At 37.7% G+C, this 22084-nt stretch overlaps 1 protein-coding gene across 2 annotated transcripts in view; it reads right to left on the bottom strand.

Annotated features, from left to right (window-relative positions):
- The window catches only part of UNC13C (unc-13 homolog C), a 755970-nt gene that overhangs the window by 701315 nt on the left and 32571 nt on the right, over nucleotides 1-22084 (bottom strand). For both annotated transcript variants that reach the window (XM_057306313.1, XM_057306314.1), the window contains exon 2: nucleotides 855-937. The gene's annotated coding sequence lies outside the window, so the exon portion shown is untranslated. The remainder of the gene's footprint in view (nucleotides 1-854; nucleotides 938-22084) is intronic.

Here is a 22084-nt window from a genome sequence, read left to right as displayed (position 1 = left end):
AAGCCTTCTAAAAAAAAATAATAAGTAAATGAATGAATGACATAAGTGTGACAATTTTATGAAGAAAATTATAAAACTTCTGAAAGTATTAGAGATAATTGATGGATAAGTACATCATGCTTATAATAGGAAAATAATATTTAAAGATAGTGATCTTTATAAACTAACCAATAAATTTATGTAATTCCAATGAAAATCCTAAAACAATTTTTTCATGGAAAATTATAAGCCAATTTAATAATTTTTTTAGAACAGCAAAAAATGAAAAAATGTTAAAAAACCCGATGATTAAAGGAGGAAATATTATCTAACAAAATAGCAAGGTTTATTAAGCCAAGTTAGTTTACAGAGTTGATAGGAATGCATTGATTTAGAAATAAAACAAAACAACCAGCCGAACAGAATCCAGAGCTCAGAATCTTACCAGCACATTTAAAGAAAAGTGACCTCTAACAAAGTGGCATTGCAAATCGGTGGGGAAAGGACGCTGGGGAAATTTTCATAAAAAAAAAAAAAAAAAAGTGAAATCAGATCCCTACCTCACATTTTACACAAAACCCAGTAACATTAAATAAGTAAAATTTGCTTTTACAAAAGCAAAACGTGAAAACTTTCAGAAGAGACCATCACCTCCCTCTCCCATGGTCTCCTAATGCTGGGTGTTAGCTGGTGCTGCCTGGCACTGTTTTTGTAAAACATGGCAGCTAAAACTACAGCATTCACCTCCACTGATAAAAAGCCCAGACTCAGGACTGAGAACAGGAATGAGGTTGATTTGAAGTGGCAGGGCAGGCACTATAGTGCTGTTTTAGATTAAAATATGTATACCACTTAGTAAACTAATGAAAACTTACTGTGAACAACTGGGTTTTTCAGTAAGGCAAATCAGCTCCTGGTTTGGTGGGCAGCCAATCCATCAGGGAGACACACAGCTGAGCTGGAAACACAGAATGAAGATGACATTGGTGCATTCCAGCAGCAGACTGGTGTGCATATAAGCAGAAAGAACTTGCTGCTTTTCTCCAGAACCGTGCTCCCACGTAAGGCAAAGTATTCTAAACTAAAGAACCACGATTTGGTTTCAACACATTCTGACTGCTATGACAGGTTTTCCTTTAGTCTTTTATTTTCCAGTCCTTGATTCATTTTAATTGTATGTAAGATAATTGATACATGCACACAGGTTCATTGCATTTTATGTTCCAAATAGAGAATGATATGCAAAGCTGGTCATGAAAGGACTTACCAGCTCTTAAAAATTCTTACATGACTTTCAGTCCTTTGAATTTTTGTAGTTAGGCCCTTGTAAATAAACCCTTGCCAAATAATCCCAATTTGAATTGTGACTTCTGTTTTCTAGGACTCTGATTCATACGCTTTTTTTTTTTTTTTTCAGGCTTGATACCAAATCAGAATGTTTGATGGCAAAATCTCTGACTATTCACTGGTTGGTATAACCTGCTTTGGCCGAGGTCTTGAATTCTGAATCCTCAGAGAAGGGACCAGAATTAGATAGCCAACAGCCTCACAGCCCAGCCAATATAAACCCAAATGTGTGTTTCTAGAAATTAGGATGACAGGTAATGCAGTGAGGTTCTACACGCAGGAATGTGTTCACATAACACTTACACGCAATCCATAGACCATGGGATGGAGGCAAGCATATTAAGCCCCTATTTATTCCAGTAACAGATTTCTTACTTTCTTGCATAAACATGAAAGTTTATACAAATAAACTTTTGAAGCTCTGGTGTATGAAGAAATGTGTTAATAACGAGGAAATTATTCATGAAGTGAAGTTACAAAACCTTATTGTTTACATATTTTAAAAATAAAGATGCAAAAACCAACCACAAATTAAAAAAAAATAATAAGATGCAATATTTCTTGGGTCTAAAGATCCCTTTACCTTCACGCACTGAAAATGATATTAACTCTGGGATTGCAAGGTCAGGAGCAAGGATATCAGATCCTGGAAGTTTTCGTTCCTGAGGGGCTTGTGAAGTTCAAGATCCTTAAGCAAGCTGGTCACAGTTGGGAGGATTTGTTTTGCTCTGCGCTTTCTGTACTGTCAATTAGCAGTACTTAAATTCTATCTTTTTAAGTCTCCCTGCCTTTCTCCAGCCTGTGTGTGTGTTTTTTTTTTAATTTGTTTCTAATATTAATGACAGAAAGCATTTCAGAACTCAGCTCCAACTACTTTCCCTTGATCTACCTACCAGCCTCTCTCCAGCCTCTCCCTGCTACTGGTAGAGCCATAAGTTGATACTCCTATTGCAGACAATGTTGCCCATCTTTTCTTCCCTATGTACCTCACCTCTTCCTATCTGGAATTCCCTTCTCACCTTTTTCACTGAACCCTTTCTAGCAGCTGCCTCTTCATATTTTCCTTCCACTCCTTTCCACACTTAATTGTCTTAGGGCTCTAGTATATTCAGGGGCCAGAAGTCCCTTCCTTCCTCCCTACAGCTTCCTGGGCAGGTGTCGTCTTTCCTGCCCTGAGATATTATATTAGATTTAAGTCAACCTGCTTGGCACATTGTGAGAAACTACTGTGTGTCAGGTACCCTGCGAAGCCCTGGCGATACAAAGACTGCCAGGGTGGCACAGTGAAAAAGCTGCAAGACAACAGACCTTGGTCAAAGCAGCACATTAACAATGGTCCATCCTGGTGGCACATGCAGAGGCTATAAGAGGATAGATGCTGTAAACCAGAAAGATGACCAAAGGCCATGCACAGTGGGCAGGAAAGAGTTAAAGACATGTCCCACAGATCCCAGTCTGCAGTGTTTCATTGAAAAGTCACCTTCGTAGAGTTTCTGTTCATGTGAGAGTGAAGGTAAAAAAAAAAAAAAAAAATCTTAGAACAACTACCGTGTCTTCTGGTGGATGCCAATTTTTACCAATCTTCCTGCAGCCCCCTCTTCTTATCCAAGGGCAAAGACTGATACCCTGAGAGAACACAAGGACCCTCTCTGACTACATCAAATCCCCTCTGACATGTACTCATTGCACCAGGTCTCTTTCTTTCTTGGCATTTGGCATAGCAGCGATTTTGAATTTTTTAAAACATGACGGTTTGATGATTTTCTATAATGCAACACTGTAAAAGCCACAGGACAGGGCTCGCTCGCTTCTCCCATCTTTGCATCTTCAGCACCCATCACAATGCCGGCTACATTAAAACGTTCAATAAAGAAGTGTCAAAGAAGAGCCAATAAATGATAATACTCTTACCAACTAAGTAGCTCTGTAAGTTTAGATACGTTTCATGTAATCCTTATAGTAACCCTATTTTAAATATAAGATAACTGAGTCTTTGAAAGCTGAAGAATGGGAGGTTTATGATTTGAACCCAGGTCCTCCTGGCCTTGCTGCAGCCATACTCTTAGCTACACCACCATATAGTAAACTCCTGCCCTTAATAGAAAAAGGGGAGAGGGTTGATTACAGCAAGTTTCCAGAAACAGCAAGGGCTGGAAGCAACAGACAGAATGAAAAGTCATTTTTAGCAAGTCCATCTGACATGGAATATGGAAGTGCCGAATTCCTGCTGATTTCCATCCCACAAAGACAAACTGGAAATCACTTAAATATCCAGCATAAGAAAACTGTTAAGTCGGTTATGGCACATCTGTGTAGCAGAATACAATTTAATCATTAAGTCATATTTTATAAGAATATGGGGAAATGTTCAAGATACATCACTAGAGAGAAAAGTCAGATTATAAAAAAGCCTACATAACTATAACTCCACTTTATTTTGTTTTGTTTTTATATATTCTTTTTTTTATTGGAAGTAATACATGTATAGAACTTAAAAAGTAACATACCAGTACAAGATTTGTTATGAAAAACAGTGACCCCTTGACTCTACCCTTCTTCCTCCCTAGCTCTTCTCTAAGTATAAATCAGAAATACAGAATATTTACATTCTTTAACTGTTTCTTCTTGCATTTGCCTTCACGTTTCAGACCACGACCACCGTTAGACCAGGCACGAACCTAGTTCCAGGACAGTGGCCTAAGATCAGATCACTCCTGCTAGACAACACAAGTATTTCTTTCTTGGGATCTCAGGAGGTTGAACCATCAGGATGGTGCTTACTTGCTGATCTGGGGTGACTCTTTCATTTATATCAGATACAGGAAGCGTTCAGACCCTGGACTATCAACTGTTGACTGTTGGCCTAGAGCCGCACATACAGGTCTGTGCCAGGGATCTCAGCCATCCATGTTCTGATTATCCTACCACTTCAGGAACATAGCACCCAAATGTGGGGTGTGTGGTGTTGGTAGGAATTCCTGAGCCTGGATGCCCTTGCCCCTGGTGCTGTCCACTGCCAAGCAGTCCCACAGGACTCCTTCAGAGTTCCTGAGACTGCTGCTCCGTACTACCAGTAGGCCCCTCTCACCCATTTTCTCTAATTATCTCCAGTGGATGAAGAGATACCAAGCTCCAGGGTCAGGCTTCAGCTGTGCCAGACAAGAGACAGACAGTCCTTTTATGAATGGGATTATTCTTCGTCCTCCACGCAACTCCCCTTATTTACCTTTTGCTGGTGATGGTGGATAGAAAGCAGAGATGTGGCCAACATCAAAACAGATCATATGCTAGGAACAGGGGCATTATAGTTTAGAGCATTCCGGAGAAGACAGCTGGAAGGATGTTGTTACACATTTACGTTATGAAATTCTGAACCGTAAATTTAACAAACCAGAAAACTATTTCTCATTCACATACTCCTATATACTCCAGGTACGACTTGCACTTGTGATCATGGTCGATGAAACACACTAGCAACTTTTAGCGTCGTTGGAAAACATTATTCACAGAAAGTAACGATTTAACCACCATCAAATAAGTGGAATTAGGGAACTGTACAGCAGGATCTATATTATTTCAATACAAACAGATTCTGAAGAAATATTGCATTATGAATAGTAATAGCCTTGCTATCTTTTTTCTCAGGGTGGTGGGGAGATATAAAATTAGCCAAGGATGTCATGGTTGACAATAAAGAACAATAATACTCAATGTAAATACCTCTTTTTTAATTTACATCTGCAATTAATCAAATCCAGATATTTTACATGGGCCCATGAACTTTATTACACATTTTAAATTGAATTATTTATGTAAAAAAAGGCACCATGAAAGTATTATCCTGCATTCTACATACCTTAGGGGAGGCCCTATTTATAATTTACAGTGCTGCTACTTCTTGATTTCATAATTTTAGACATTATCTATTGAGCTCCTTTCCTAGAAGATCAGAAATTATCTTTCTTAAACTTCTTTGATTCCATATATACATATATATATATATATATATATATATGTGTGTGTGTATATATATATATATATATAATGTGTGTGTGGGGGGGGGACCCCAAAATAAATAACAGGTTTGCTTCTATAACACTGTTAACATACCAGAGTCCCCAAAGAAGTACTAAGTTTATTTTCACAGCCAGTTTTTGCCTTTTGGATGCCCTGGGTCCTGGCTTCATTCCCAGATTAGGTCTTGGCTCCTGGTAGGAGTCAACCAACTGCTGAAAATGCAGAGACTTAGAAGCCAAAAGACTGGAAAAGAAGAGCTTGAAGAATGAGCCAGCCTGTCAGCTTTCCAACAGGGTGTATCTGGTGGAGGGGGGCTCCTGCCAACCATCACAGGGATTCCAGTGTAGACCACAGAACGTCTGGGACAAGCTACAGGGAGTTCAAGGGTGGAACTGTTCTAAACCTGAGTCCTGACATAACCTAAGTCCAATTCTTTTCACTTGATTATGTTCCACGAGGGTCTTACTTTTTCTCTCTTCCTCTCATAGTGTTTTCTCCTTTTCTACACCTTTCAACAGTAACTCCCACTATTAACAGGTAATAAAATCCTTTCTGCCTTGTTTAATGGCCCCAGTATAATGTGAGTTAGCCTGATTAATTATGCCTTATGAGTTGCCCCAAAAGTCTATATCCAGGATAGAGTGTAAGCCTGAGAAGTTTATAGGTCCTAATTAGATTAGTAGGATGGCCCTCAACTCTTCTATACACTCTATAGAAATCAGAGCTCCCAGGAAGCCCAAGAGCTTGGCTGAAATATGAGGGTTATACAGTGTCAGCTTGCCTGTGTCCATGGACACAGAGTATTGAGCAATAAAGAACAAAAGGAGTGTTGAGCAAACAATCTGTAGATGAGGGGTTTTAAGCAACAAGGAATGGAAATACAGCCTGTCCTAAGAATCAGAGGCAGCAGTTTCATGTACAACCCTCCCACAATCCCATCTCTAAATGTAGGTGGGAGAGAAAACTTCTCCTAACGGAATGATTTTGTCTCAGGAAGCATTTTCCTTTTCAGAAGTGTTCTCCACTGTGATCTATTACTTTATTCTTAATTTAGCCTAGACCAAACATTTAATTTTAATACTACTTCCCCTCATTTGCTGGGACATTCTACCTAGAATAATCTATATATTTAAGATAAGTAAATAAGATTAAGTAAATATCTATATATTTAAAAGTAATAAATCCACAAGGAGTCCTTATGGTATGAGAAGTGTCTTGTCTGTGGTAGCAAATACATGGACCTAGCTAGGTGATAAAATGTGCACCACCTAATATACACATACATAACAATGAGTACAAGTAAAACTGGGGAAATCAGAATATGCTCTTTGGATTGTATAAATGTCAATATCTTGGTTGTGATATTATGCTATGTGTTGCAAAATGTTACCTTTGGGAGAAACTAGGCAAAATGTACAAGAGATCCCTCTGTATTATTTCTTACATCTTCCTATGAATCTGAAATTCTCAAATTATAAATAATCTTTAAAAACAATACTGAATCAAGCTAACAGCACACTAAAGACAATGCAGTCTATCCCCTACCTTAAAGAATATGCTATTTCGTAACTATCTAAAAATTCCAGGTTCCATTTTCATATTCTCTTACTCCTTGGGATTTTTTACCCTAGGGTACCCATCCCGGGTACACCCCTCTTTTCTTCCCTTAGGTTCCACTTACCCTGCACAAGACACCCGAAATGCACATTGTGGATCCCCAGTAGAACACACCTCTTCTGTCTCTGAAGCAGCCCCTCTTTGGTCATCTCAGGCAGGCTCAAGGCCCCACAAGCCTGAAATTCTGGAGGTCTCAATGCTCAAGGCTGGGCTGTGAGGCAGAGTTGGGGCACTGTAGCCTCATATCTCCTTGGCCCTGCTAACTTCACACCTTGTGGAGGGGCATTGTCAGAAAAGGCAGAAAAGGACCAGGGTAGGGCCTAGACCAGGGATCTCTCTTGTCAAAGTCTAAGAGGGGTGTCAATCACTATCACCATTTTATAGATAAGAAAATAGAAACTTAGGAAAATTATGCCTCATGCAACCGATAACTGGTAGTAGCAAGTTTCAAGCCAGATCTCTCCAAGTGTAGGGGCCTCTGTATTGTATGGATGGAGGTTTCTGTGATTTGTCCTGCATAACCGACCACCTAGACCAGCACATATGCAGGCAGGCTAAAGAATGCTGTTTGTGAGACTTCTGCTGCGTAAGTGACCTTGGGAGCCTGGTTAGTTGACATTAGCTGGCCTCCAGGTCAGAATTGGCCCTTCTGGTCTGGACGCTAAGAGCAATAAATTTTGCCTTGCATCCTCTCCGGCTCCAGGTTGGGCTGGCCCCCCAGAATGGCATCTGGGAGGAGAGGCAAGCACATCCGGCCCAGGCTTGAATATGTAAAAAGTCATGATAACATAGGAATGCAGCTTGCTCCAAACTGCATATAGGCAAACCAACGATTAACTTCAGACCCCCATCATTTGCCCTATAAATACAGCCCTTACGGGGATGGTCAGTTGGAAGTCTCACTTGAGGGGAGGACACTCTTGCCCAGGCTCTCAATCAGGACTCCAACCTGGCTGTCTTCATGGGGCTTCCTCAGCGAACAAGGCTGGATGTTGTAGGTACCCAATTTGATGCAACCCTGACTTATTCTCCTTCACTGCTTACTGTTGCCCTCATCTACATGCAGATTTCCTTTTCTTCTTTCTGTTTCTATTGGATTTTTATATCAATAAAGTGGTTTCTCCCCCTTCGAAACTGAGAGTACACCTGCCATGAATCTTTTGCTTGGAACAGCTCTTGGAAACCTAAGGAAAACATCCATTTCACTCTCTTTATGGAGTCTACCAAGGGCCTTCCTATGTTTTCACAGCTGTCGTAATTATGAACTGGATTTACAAGTTGTCTTTCTCAGGAGGATTTTATAATTCATTTAATGGGACAGATTAGTATCGAAATTGAATTCATTTCAGGAGACATTCATTAAAAACCTATGCCACAGTTGTTTAGACACTGTTCATTATTTTCAGGGCCAGCTCATTATTCTTGATTAATTCAGGTACCAACTTTTCTACATTAAAAAAAAAAGATGTTAAACTTAAATAAATGTATTATGCAGTTGCCATTACAAAGACTAATGCATTAGCAGGCATTCCTGAGACATTTCTGTGCATTCTGTCTTATTTTTTCATTATTTCCAGAAATTTCTCTCTAGTTCTTAAATAATAAACTGATTACATAGACTGATATACAAAATCTGCCCTCTTTTCCCCCAGGTAGAGAGATGGAAATGAGTTAGACAAAGTGGAAGGTGGACAGTGGAAAGAAATGGAAGTGGAGGAGAATAACAGAACACTTAAGAGATAGAAATGCTTCTTAATTTGTCAACTATAGCCCTCCTAGGACCTCTCACTTCTAAACTTCAAAAAATGTCAGGTACCTCCTTCCTCCTTCTGGTTAAAATGTCCTATTCAGTTCCTTTGGGTGTCCCTACTATTTTCTACTGATGGAGTGGTTTAGATATATGGGACTAAGTTTACCCTACAACATGCTGAGGGAACGGAGTGGTCTATCCTGTCAGCTGGGGAAAAACAAATTCTCCTTCACAGTTAGTGGGATAATAAGTGGGATCCCCAGAAACAAGAAAGGCGGGAAACTTTCTGCCACAGTATGCCATGGACATTTATCATATATCTCTTGTAACAGTCATTTGTGGAGATGAAACTGTAAGAGGAAAACATGCAAACTTTAGGACACGGATTTGGGGTATCTTTTCTGGCAGACCAGAGGCTTATTTTTCTGGATTCTCTTGTGCATTCCATTTAGATAAGATTTTGTAGTCAGAAATCTCCAAGAAGGGGTGCATGAGTGGTTCAGTCATTAAGTGTCTGCCTTGGGCTCAGGTCATAATCCCAGGGTCCTGGGATGGAGCCCTGCATTGGGCTCCCTGCTCGGCGGGAAACCAGATTCTCCCTCCCACACTCCCCTTGCTTGTGTTCCCTCTCTCACTGTCTCTCTCTGTCAAGTACATAAATAAAATCTTTAAAAAAAAAATCTCCAAGTATGAATAACATTACTTTAGTAAAACAGAATAATACAAATTTAGGAAATCATTCGCAAAATAATGGATTTAGTTGGCAGAAACCAAGAATGTTAAAATATTTGAAAGACGTGAAAAGAAGTCACCTGGATTTTTAAATAAAATATACAACATGTTGAACATGAACGAAATCAGTCAATGAGATGAGCTGAGGATCACAAAGGAGTGATTAAGTGAAGGAGTGGAATGATGCTGAATAAGGTGATGAGAGTAAAGATGAGGAAGCAGGAACGCAGTGATACATACCAGGGTGGCCGAGATGGGTATTCTAGCCTGGACAACTGCTAAAGCAAGAGTACCTCTTATCTCCATACTTGCCTGCTACCTTCTATTCTCAACACAGCCGCCAACCCCCATCCCCTACTCCAAGGGTTTCCTACCTACTTGAAAGTCAAAGGCTTACCATGCCCCACCCCCAATCTCACATGCTCTGGCCCCTGGTTATTTCTTCAATTAAATTTCTCTATCTTTCTTTTCCCTAGTTTACTACTTCACCCATCCCCTCCGGTCAGCTTACTATTTTGTAAATATCTCAAGCATTTCCCCCCTTCAACAACTTTGTACTTGCTCTACCCTTTGCTTGAAATGCCCTTTCCCTAAATAGTCACACAACTTCCTCCCTCAATTATTCACGTCCCTATTCAAATGCCCACAAGATCCAAGAGAGCTTCCTTAACCACCCTATCCAAAATAGCACATATATTCACCTAAATTGCTCTCTTGCCTCCTATCCTTATTATTATTTCTTCACAATAAGGGTTACTAACTGATAGCATGTTATTTTGTTTGTTCATTGTCTGAACTCCATACTGGCTTTAAAATCCATGAAGCAGAAACTTAGTTTACATTGCCTCTGTATTTGCAATGCCTACAACATACCCAGCTGTGATTAGCACTCAGAAGCATTTGTAGAATGAAGAAATGAAGTACAGTGAGTGGTTCATACTGGAATATTGTGTGAGAGGTAAGTTTGGCCAAATGGATGAGGTAAAAGTTATCAAGAGACTTGAAACACAGCACGAGTTTACAAATGGAGGCAATGGATTTTCTGAAGAACAGTTCAAGCCCCCGGACACAGCATACTGTGTGCTTCCTAGCACAGAGGAAGATGTTCGTTAAATATTTTCATGACGATGACAGATATTAAGCAAAACAGAGAAAGTCCTTTTCTGTCACATGTTAGGGCAAAGGAAATGCACACTCAGAATGCATGACTGACATTCCCTGAATTCCTCTTCACCTGCACAGTACATGGGAGCTACTATGAACTGAATTGCTGTCCTCCCAAAGTTCATATGTTGAAGTCTTAACTCCCAATATAACTATATTTGGGGATAAGGTCTTTAGGAGGTAATTAAGGTTAAACAAGATCATAATGGTAGAGCCCTAACCAGATAGGAATATAGCCTTTTAAGAAGAGGAAGAGATATCTCTCCGTGTCCCTCTGTTCCTCTCTCTGTTTCTACTTCTCTACCACGTGAAGACACAGCAAAAAGGTGGCCATCTGCCATCCAGGAAGAGAACTCTCACCACAAATCTAAAGTGTCAACAACCTTCATCTTGGACTTCTACCCCCTAGAACTGTGAAAAGTAAATTTCTGTTGTTGAAGCCATCAGCCTATGGTATGTTGTTACAGCACCTGAGCTGACTAAGGCAGGAATCTTCTGATATTTCTGCTCCCCAATATGTTAGAGCTTCTTTCCTGCTGAAGAAGTCTTCTGGGAACTCTATCCTGAGTGAAACAAGATAGCAACTTGTGATGAGTGGTAAATGGGACTGTTTCCCTTGGAAACGGTGGTTTTAAGTCCCATATCTATCACTGAGGCAGCCAGCATAAGGACCCCATTATAAGTGCCCTCTGAAGACACATTGTGGGGAAGGATGTCTAATTTCCCTTGGGACTAGAATACAATTTTCAGTTATATTATGCTTTCTCACAGATGAGGAGGGCTGTCCTCAGCTGTTTATACCAGTGTTCTAAGATACTCTAGAAAAAGCATTTGAAATGGCTCCCATGATCAGAGCAATATTGAGTCAATGCGTTATCTGTATTTTTTTTTTTTTTTTTTTTTGGCGCTACAAAGTGTGTGTAACATGGGCGCCTGGGTGGCTCAGTCGTTAAGTGTCTGCCTTTGGCTCAGTCATGATCCTAGGGTCCTGGGATCAAGCCCCGCATCGGGCTCCCTGCTTGACAGGAAGCCTGCTTCTCCTTCTACCACTCCCCCTGCTTGTGTTTCCTCTCTTGCTGTCTCCGTCTCTGTCAAATAAATAAATAAAAGCTTTTTAAAAAAAAGCGTGTGTAACAATTTTACAGTCATAAAAACTTGTTAAAATTAATTTCAAAAGAAAAGCAGGATATACATCCATCCATACATTTATTATTATTATAATAAATGTTAAAAATACATGAGAAAAAAGTATAATAGCAAATTATCAAAAGTGGTTGTTTTGGATGATGTTGACTAATACTTACTGAATACTCCCTGGAATCAGATAGTTTTTCTGAATTGCTCATTTCATTTCATAGCAACCCTATAGTTACAGTTAACGTCATCTCTGTCTGACAAATAAAGAAACTGAGGCACAGACAAGTAAAGCAACATTCCCAGCATCGTATAGGTAGTTGGCAGCACAATTGGGATTTGAACATAGTCAATTAGACACTAAAATCTGTGTTCCTACCATACACATACTCTCAAACATATGTATTTTATTCTTTTGGCTTCCCCCCTTTTTATATGATAAGCATACTTTACAATGAAAAGAAATGTAAGGTTATCCATATTTCTTGTTTGTCATATGGAAAAATAAAATAGTATTAAAGGATCAATAGACCAAATTCAAGGTGATGTACAAAATGTATCCTAAAATTACAACTTGTTTTATAAAATTCTGCCTTGTATAAATAAAATTCCATTGCCCATTTCTTGCTGAGACTGTTTTTAGAGAACAGGCAACTGCATGTGTCCTGATGGAATGACCCATACCCTGGAAAGATAGCCTGCTGTGACTGCATCTGCAACCTGAATCACAATTTTCAAAAGAATTAAACTAGAAAAAGAAAACTACAGTCCCATGAAATATGTGATTCGAAAAAAATAATAGTGAAGCCATTTTAACTTTTTAAAATCATTAATCAATTCTATTTTAATTTTAATATTTTTCTGGGGAAAATATATGATTTAAAAAGTATGGATTTTTAAATGTTACATTTTTTCTGAAAGAAATATTGACGCTTTAAGTAGGAAAAATTAAACAGGACATCATGGTATCGATTGAAACTCAACTATAAGCCTTTTTAGAAAGAACTCTATAGAGGAAGAAGTATATTGAAATCTGTATATGATGTCTACTGGAAGAATCAGTGACTGTAGGTTCCATTTTACACAAGAGTCAGTTTAGATCCAGCTAAGGAAGGCCGTAATTTGGGGTGACTCTGGTAGTATAGCTAAAGTGATACTGTACACTGCTACCATCCAGTGTCTCGGCTGCATGTCGTGGATGACCTAAGGAAGAGGTCAAAGATTTTTTTTTTAAGATTTTTAAATTTATTTTAGAGAGAGACAGACAGAGTGCAAGTGGGGGGAGGGGCAGAGGGAGAGAGAGAAAACCGAGCAGACTCCAAGCTGAGCACAGAGCCCCACGGCAGACCGATCCCACAACCCTGAGATCATAACCTGAGCTGAAACCATGAGTGGGACACACTTAATGGACTGAGTCCCCCATGAGCCCCGAGGTCAAAGACTTTTTTTTAAGTTTACTTCCAATCAACATTACATGATAAAGAAAAACATACCTATATTGGAAATAAGATAGAAGTTTAAAAAAGTATTTTCTTAATATTTATTCAGAGTTGGAAAAGACACATCTCACTAACTTTTGCCAAAAGATCACTGAGTACTATAAAGCCATATTTACCTCACTGGGTTGAAAGCCTCCCACTTGCTGTCACTCAGCCACTTATCCAGTATTTTCTATATTCTTGTGATTCATATATTAGATTTAAATTAACAGGAATATGTTACAGACTCTCCTGTAAATAGTACACATTTTATAAACACACGCTTAATGATGACTAATACTGTCTCTTCTTTCTGCTGTTAATTTGTGCAGAGTTGATGAAATCGCACTCTGAATATCCACTTAAGTATGGGTGTAAAACAAAATGTTCCCAAATTACATGTTCTGAACTATAGAAAACCAGCTTTTGTCAATTAGGGTGGATTCCTCCCTCTCAGATGTTGATAGGATGTGCTTGTTTCATCAAATGCATAATTATAAATTAATAGTTTTAATCATGAAATGAAATTACAAATGTAGCCATATAAAATAGTTCTTAAGGGTACATCTCTCTATCACACTTACGAAGGTGTATCTGAATGACCGATACAACTGAAATTTGGCTATGTAAAAAAATCCTAATCTATACAATAAGAATGGAAGTAATGCTGGATCTTGAACCCTGTCTTATTCTAGCTGTAAAAAAAATGTTACAATCCACAGAAATATGATCTAATTGAAGAGAATTCCCATAGTGTTACTCACTAAGGAATGATTTTACAAAATAATTTTGCTTATTATACTTCATAACTTAATAGTTACCTATATTTAGAATTATGTAACCTTTTTATTTTAAATTTTTTTTAATAATGCAAGGGAATTTTCTCCAATATTTATTCTTAGTTGTCCACTTTTAAATACCTAAGGGCACTTGAATAAAAAGTACGAAGAACATCCCAATAAAGAATTTTAATTTGTTTTGTTTCTTAAATTCCACATATGTATGAAATCATGTGGTATTTGTCTTTCTCTGACTAACAAAGGATAAAGGCAAAAAAAAGGAAGAGAGAGGCAAACCAAGAAACAGATACATAACTATTGAGAATAAACTGATGGCTACCAGAGAGGAACTGGTTAGGGCTACAGATTAACTAGGTAATGAGGATTAAGGAGTGCACTTGTGGTGGTGAACAGCAGATGTAGTATGGAAATGTCGAATCATTATATTGTACATCCCAAACTAATATTACATTGTATGTTAGCTAACTGAAATTTAAATAAAAACTTTAAAAAAAAAAAAGAATTAATCTAAGTACAAGGGAAAGGTCTCAAAAGTTTATCATAAAATTACCAAAGTAATAAGATTCATATTCAAAAGATCATGGTGGTTGATAAATGGGGGAAGAGGTTAAACCAGTTTCTCATTCTTTCCTGAGAAAGAGTGGTACATGGACTGGGGTTGGTGGCTATGAGAACTGAGAGAGGAAGTGCGTATGAAATGCATTTTAGAAGTAGAATTAACAAAACTTAGGATAAACCATGTAAGTCAGTGGAATGACTCTTAGATCTTTGTTTTGCGTTGTGTTTTGCTTGACCAGTTAAATGAATAATGGTGTCATTTATTGAACTAAGAAGCCTGGAGGAAGGGAGACGTCAAGATTCTACAGCTACATGTAAAGTCTGGGCTGCTTTTCAGCTATTTAGTCAAGCTTTCAAGCAAGCTATTGGGTATAAAACTTTGGAACTAATAGGAGATATAAGAGCTGGAGATATAAACTTAGATTCATCAATATCAGATGGCATTACATCCATGGGACGAGAAGAAACTATCTATGGAGAGATAGCGAACAATGAGAGAGAACGTTTGACTCTATTCAGATGCTCTCCTTCATGTGGGGGTCAAGTAGAGGAAAAGTAGCCTGTAAGGAGACAAAGAAGTGGTAGCCAGTGACACAGGAGGAAAACCAGGAGAGTGCAACATCGTAGCAGGAATAGAAGAAAGCATTTTCAGACACATTCACCAACATGACCCTCTGAACTATGCCTTTTAGCGGCTCAGACCAGCAATGAAAAAAGTTTTAAATAAGAAATATAAAGAATGATTTTGCAAAAGGAGGGAAAAAGGGGGAAAAAAAGAGAAATAATTTGGATAATGATTAAAGAGACAATTTAATCCTTTTATTTACTAACGTGGCGTTTACTGACCACAGGTTAATTTGGGAGCTTCTGACCCTAAGACCAAGGAAGAGGAAGCTGAGAAAGCCGTTCCCAGACGTGTCAGCATGCCAGGATCTCGAGGAACAAACGTAAAGGAATCTTTTTCACTTGCAGGGCTGTAGTCACTTCAAGTCATGACTTGGCCAACAAGTGCCAAGTTTAACATTCAGAAACATGAGAAAAAAGACAAACGAGCAAAAGCAAACAAAACAAGGTATGAGAGAGATGAAAGTAGTGCTCCCCCTCTCTCTTCACCACCCCACTCACCTGCCATAAACATCTGCATCAAGCAGCCAGACGGTAGGTACTGGAGGGACAGATACAAACGAAAATAAGGGGCTTAATTCTCTCTGTTGAAAATAAAGGAAGAGATTTCCCTCTCCTCCTTTTATTTTGAGCATTTACTTTAGAAAAATTACAACTTTAAGCACCATCTACTTTGAAATGCATAAAAATCCCTTTAAAGACTAGATCACCATTTTGTCAGCTTTATGATTAGGAATGTCTTTCTCCAGGACTTGGAGCCATCTGTCCGAAATGTAAAAATCAAGGAAAAGAGTTTCTGTAGGAGGGTAACTGTGCACCTTGCTTCACGTTACAAAACTATCTCTTGTCATAAAGACAAGAAAAGTTTGGTTTTCCTCTGGATAAGGCTAAGTAGATATCACAGATGGTCACCCCAATTTCCAAGTAAGGTTAGGATGAACTGTGTGCAATAAGCCGCTTTGTCAAGTCCTCCTACTTGAAGATTAGTTCTTGTTTATCCTGAGAACATGTATGGAATGGTTGTGTCTGCTTGGATATATAAAATTGGGGGGGCGGTTTCTCGTCTTTGCAGTCTCTTAGCTGATCACCTAAGGTGCACACACATTCTGTTTTAATGCTTATTCGATAGTAAAGTATCTTCTTTTTCAACTAACTTTGTGAAGAGGATGTCTGGATTGGAGGAGACTGTGTTTATATTTCCCCAACAATACCTGTTTACTATTTAAATTAACCATCTTTCTTAATTAAAATTAATTTAAAAAATCCTCCTTTTCTTACCAAATGATAAAGGGAAAAAAATTAAAAGCTCTTAGAAAAGGTGGATAATCTATAAGGAAACCGTGGATTTGCAATGCATCAATCCTGATGAGAGAGCTTTTCTTATTTTTTCCCCAAATAATACATTATGTAACATAGTAATTAATATCTATGCTATATAATGAGATAAATTATATAGAATAAAGGTTTTTAAATTAGAGGAAAAGTACATTTATATATATATATATATATATATTTGTAAATATTTTATTTATTTATTCGACAGAGAGAGAGACAGCCAGCGAGAGAGGGAACACAAGCAGGGGGAGTGGGAGAGGAAGAAGCAGGCTCATAGCAGAGGAGCCTGATGTGGGGCTCAATCCCAAAACGCCAGGATCACGCTCTGAGCCGAAGGCAGACGCTTAACCACTGTGCCACCCAGGTGCCCCAGGAAGAGGGAATAGTATTTTAATAGTCTTTCAGATGAATACAAATATTCTTCTTTGACACTATATCAAAACTCAATAGGTGGTAGATTTTTAGGCTAGTTACCATGTAGAATATGAAGCCATTTCACTGAACTTTTCATACTCTGTTTGTGTTAAAATCCATTCATCTATCTTATATTTTGAACAGATCCCTTACTCATGCATGGCTTTGTAATATCACACATTGATCATTTGTAAAATATTTGTTCATAAAACTATTGCAGACGTTCCAAAATTGACATTTTATTATAAAATAAAACAAATTATATTTGTTTATAGAAAAGGATCTCATTAAAAAAAAAAACTAGGTTATGCAAAACCGTCAAGTTCATGTGACATATGCCACAATGGACTAGTACAGTTTGATAAACTAAAGACCTACAGAAACACAATGTATTACTTCGTGTGTTGAGATCTACTAATGCTAGTATCTTAGATGTATCCACTTGATAATAATAGGAATAGCTATAAAGATCCTAATAATATATATAATCTAATCTTAAATGATTTGATGTCTGTGATTTGCTTCCAAAAAATTCAGAGGAGGGATGCCTGGGTGGCTCAGTTGGTTAAGTGTCTGCCTTTGGCTCAGGTCATGATCCCAGGGTTCTGGGATCAGGTCCCACATCAGGTTCCTCGCTTAGCAGGGGGCCTGCTTCTCCCTCTGCCTGCCACTCCCCCTGCTTGTACTCTCTCTGTCTCTGAAAAATAAATAAATAAAATCTTAAAAAAAAATTTCAGAAGAGGGGACATGGAGGTCAGTATAGATAAAACAAGATCAGACATGGGCTGAAAATTATTATTCATCATATTATTCCCTTTACTTGTGTACATGTTTGAAATTTACCACAATAAATATTAATATATAATTTGAACTCTTCAAAGGACTTATGGTTTTCCTTTCTAGATCCTAATATGATTACTTAAGAACCAAATTTTTCTTAAATTTAATTTGATGAAGTAGATAACTAAAAATAATCTATCTTACGATGATGAGGGATTGTACAGGAGTACTTAACACATTGATTTGTCATACTCTCCTAAAAAAGCAATTTTCTTCCACAAATATCATCTAACAAGTTTGTCCTTCCTTAAGCCACAGGCAAAAATATCAGGTAATACCATCAGCAGTCTAACAAACAAATAATATATGCTCAAATTACTTTCCAGTAATTTTAACTTCCAACTTTACACAGAAATATATTTTTTTCACTCGAGGAAAGTCAAAAATTTTTGCAGGTACTTTCGTTAAAGTAACCAATGTGTTGTTTCCTACAACCCAGATACCTCTTTTCCCAATTTAAGCAATAATTCCAACATGATTTTTATGTTTAAATGAAGCGAATTGCCTTCTAAAAACTAGGTTAATCTATTGAATTTCAAAGATTTGAGATCAAATTTGAAAAGAGGACATGCTGCATCTCACAGTAATATCAAGCTTTTTTTTCCTTCTTTTTCATACTGGAAGATTATTTTCCATGTCTTCTAATGTTAATAGAGAACTGATGACTACTCAAAAGTATCAGCAAAATGAGGTGGGACAGAGAAAGGTTACTGATTGTCTTTTACAGCGTTCTCTGGAGGCATCATACAGGACTTACAACTTTTAAAGTTTCATTGAAGTGCAAACATCAAAAGTGCACAGCTTTTCTTTACAACTCATGCGCTTTTTTTTAAAAAAAAAGTTCTTTAGTTTCCTTTAAGCTAGAATAGTTTCCCAACTGATTTGTCTTTTATGACATTAATATTTTTAGAGGCCAGAGCAATTATTTTGCAAAGATTTGGTCAAAGGCCAAAACTGTATTAAAAAAAAAAAAAAGGGAAACAAAGAGAAGTTTCATCCTGTTTCCACTCTTCCCATTTAGGTAACCATTTTTCAAGAGTTTCTAGTTTATAATTCCTGTATTGTTATTCCTCCTCCTCCCTCCTCCTCTCCTCCTCCTCCTCCTTCTTCCTCTTAACAAAAAATAGGTGTATTTATCTTTATATCCCCTTCTTTCTTATACAACAGTTAGTATGCTATATATAGTCTTTTATGCTTCTTTTTCCAACTTAAAACTATGCCTGGAAACACTCTGTATCAGAGATCTTCCATTTCTAGATACTTCCTCATTTTACTTTTTGGCCACAAATAACTCTGTTGTGTGGATGCGCCACACTTTATTTAGTCAGTCTCCTGCGGATGGGCATTAAGGTTATTTCCAAACTTTTGTGCTTAGAAGTAATGCTGGAACAAATAACCGTGCATATACTTTGCTTCATATTAATAGATGAGCACTTCAAGGTAGTTTTCTTCTCATAATTTATTCTAACTTATTCTTTCCTTCTAAACAATATGATATTTTTACATTGATACCTTTGATCCGTTTGGAGTTCATTCTCTGTATGACATAGGGTGATCCGACGACTTTCAAGGGGCCACACTGTCATTTAGTTAAAGGTCCATCTTTCCCCCCAGGGATTTGAGCAGCCACATGTAATATATAATATACTTCTATATATACTTTGGTATATTTCTAGATTTGATATCCTCTTCACTAGTCTCTGTTATCCACCAATCCATGCTGTTTTAATTACAGAGACTTTATAGTATGTTTTAGCGTCTGATGGGTTTTAGTATCTGGTGGGGCTAGACCCATTTTTTTTTTCTTATTTTATTTAAACAGGACTCTCACAACTATTCTTGTAAGCTTATTTTCTTATATGAACCTTAGAATTGATTTCTTTGCTCCAGAAATACTTGTGATATTTCAGCTGGGATAGCACTTAATGTAAATGCCAACTTGAGAACTGACATCTGCATATCATTAACACATCCTATCCATAAAGAAGGGATGCCTTTAATTTGCTCAAGTCTATTGCTGTGTCTTTCAAGACTGTTATGTTTTCCTCATATGGGTTTTGCACATTCTTGTTAGGTTTATTCCCTAGCATACTGTATTTTTTGTTACTACTCTAAAAGAGATTTTTCTTTATTATTAAATCTGTTAGGTATAACCCTACTTCGAATATCAAAAGCTATCTATTACATTTCTTTTGGCAGTAAAATAATTTTACTTCAGTGAAATAATTTTAATCTTTCCCTAGGGCAGATGGATATCCAGGGCTGAGTGGACACAAAATTCATGTACCATCCTTGAAAGGGCAAAATAGAGCATCTTTCTACCTTGAAAGTGAGCTCACTTGTTTTCTGAAGGCCTTTTTAGATCATTTCTGTGCCAGAATGACACCTAGTGGCCCACTCTGGTATAGTCACTGATACAGACGTGACCAGTTCTCAGAGAATTAGGGACTACAGAATTACCTTGCACATGTTTGAGTATTAGATCATTTCATATACAATTAATTATTACAAAACCTATGGTAAGAATAACCACATCAATTAATGGATACTGATATAAGAATCATTGCTTTAAACAACAGAAGTTCCCCTTTGAAATAAATATTTATATGGGGTGCTTGAGTGGCTCAGTCGGTTAAGTGTCTGACTCTTGATCTCAGGTCTTGATCTCAGAGTCGTGAGTTCAAGCCCCATGGAGCATACCTAAAAAAAATATATATATATATATATATATATATATATATATATGTACATTTCATCATTTCCTGTGGCTTCCTATCTCAGTAAGTCAAACCCATTTATGTTCTTAGTTTCCTGCCCACCATATGTAGTTGGCAAATATTTCAGAAAGAAAAGTGAATAGAAATAGCTCTGGTTTTGAAGGTAGACAACCCTGAAGATATGTCTCTACGCCATCACTGTATTTTAAGCATATTATTAAACTTTCGGAACCTCTGTATGACTAGCATTTGAAGGGAAATAAAAGAAAACACTTTGTGTTCCATACTGGGTCTCTAGAGAGCATAGGGAAGAATAATCATAGAAAGAAAAATATAAGTAAGATCAAGAATTCAGGAGCACCGGGTGTTGTATGTAAGTGTTGAATCATTAAATTGTACACCTGACACTAGTGTTATACTGAATGTTAGCTAAGTGAAATTTAAACACAAACTTAAAAAAAAAAAGAATTGAGGAGGATAGAGCCAGAGGTGAAGAAAAGAAATGTGAGACACCTAGGACCCTCCCCCATGAAGAATTCTCAGACAGGTGGTATTCCTTACTGTGCATGGCACCGAGTTTTCTAACATCTTAAGCAAATCTCAAAAATTCAAGAGAATTTAACTAACGTGTAAATTACACATGTAAAGTACCTGACATATAGTAGACGCTATGGAAATTTTGGTTCTCTGTCCATGTGTACTTCCTTTTTTCCTAATAAATGAACTCTAATAAATAAATGGATTAGTTTATCTTTGGTATCATTTGCCTTAAAAAGCCAGAAAATTAATGTAAAAAATTAAAATACTGAAATGCAAATTTTGGCAAATATCTGATGAGGAAGGCCAATCTTAGTTTCTCATTACAGAGCACACACACTTGTTAAAATATATATTTTAACAAGACTTTATTCAGCACTATTGTAATAGGTGTCAAGACTATTACAAAATGGAAGAGAGACTGGGCTCAACTCCAAATATAGCACAGAAAACTGGAGATTTATAGCAAAGAAGCAGAGCAAGGTATCAGTGGATAAAAAATTACTACGAGGAGGTATCGCGGGTAGCGGGATTTTTGCTAAACCGACTAACAGGATTCCTGCTGAAGGGAAGTCAAGGTGATCAGATATCAAGGGTGGGGGATTCTCGCTAAACTGAGTTTGCAGGATTCTTTTTTTTTTTTTTTTTTAAAGATCTTATTTATTTATTTGTCAAAAGCAGGGGGAGCGGCAGGCAGAGGGAGAAGCACGCAGAGGGAGAAGCAGGCTCCCTACTGAGCAAGGAGCCTGATGCAGGAGTTGATCCCAGGACCCTGCGATCATGACCTAAACCAAAGGGAGATGCTTAACCGACTGAGTCACCCAAGCATCCTGAGTTTGCAGGATTCTCACTACAAATGGACTAGATGAGACAAAGACAAGGACCAAGGACAAGGCCTCGTTGAAAAGATGGCTCAGAGGAGTGTGACTAATGTTTGATCCAGAAGACCATCTTTGTCATAATCCTCAAAGACTGTCACCATGGATGATGTCTGAATAGATACCACTCTAGAATGAAGAAGATGCTTACTTGATCCAGAAA

Source organism: Ursus arctos, unplaced genomic scaffold, assembly GCF_023065955.2.
Source record: "Ursus arctos isolate Adak ecotype North America unplaced genomic scaffold, UrsArc2.0 scaffold_36, whole genome shotgun sequence".
Lineage (NCBI taxonomy): Eukaryota > Metazoa > Chordata > Mammalia > Carnivora > Ursidae > Ursus > Ursus arctos.
Note: the sequence above shows the minus strand (reverse complement) of the source record. Positions and strands in the feature narration are given on the sequence as shown.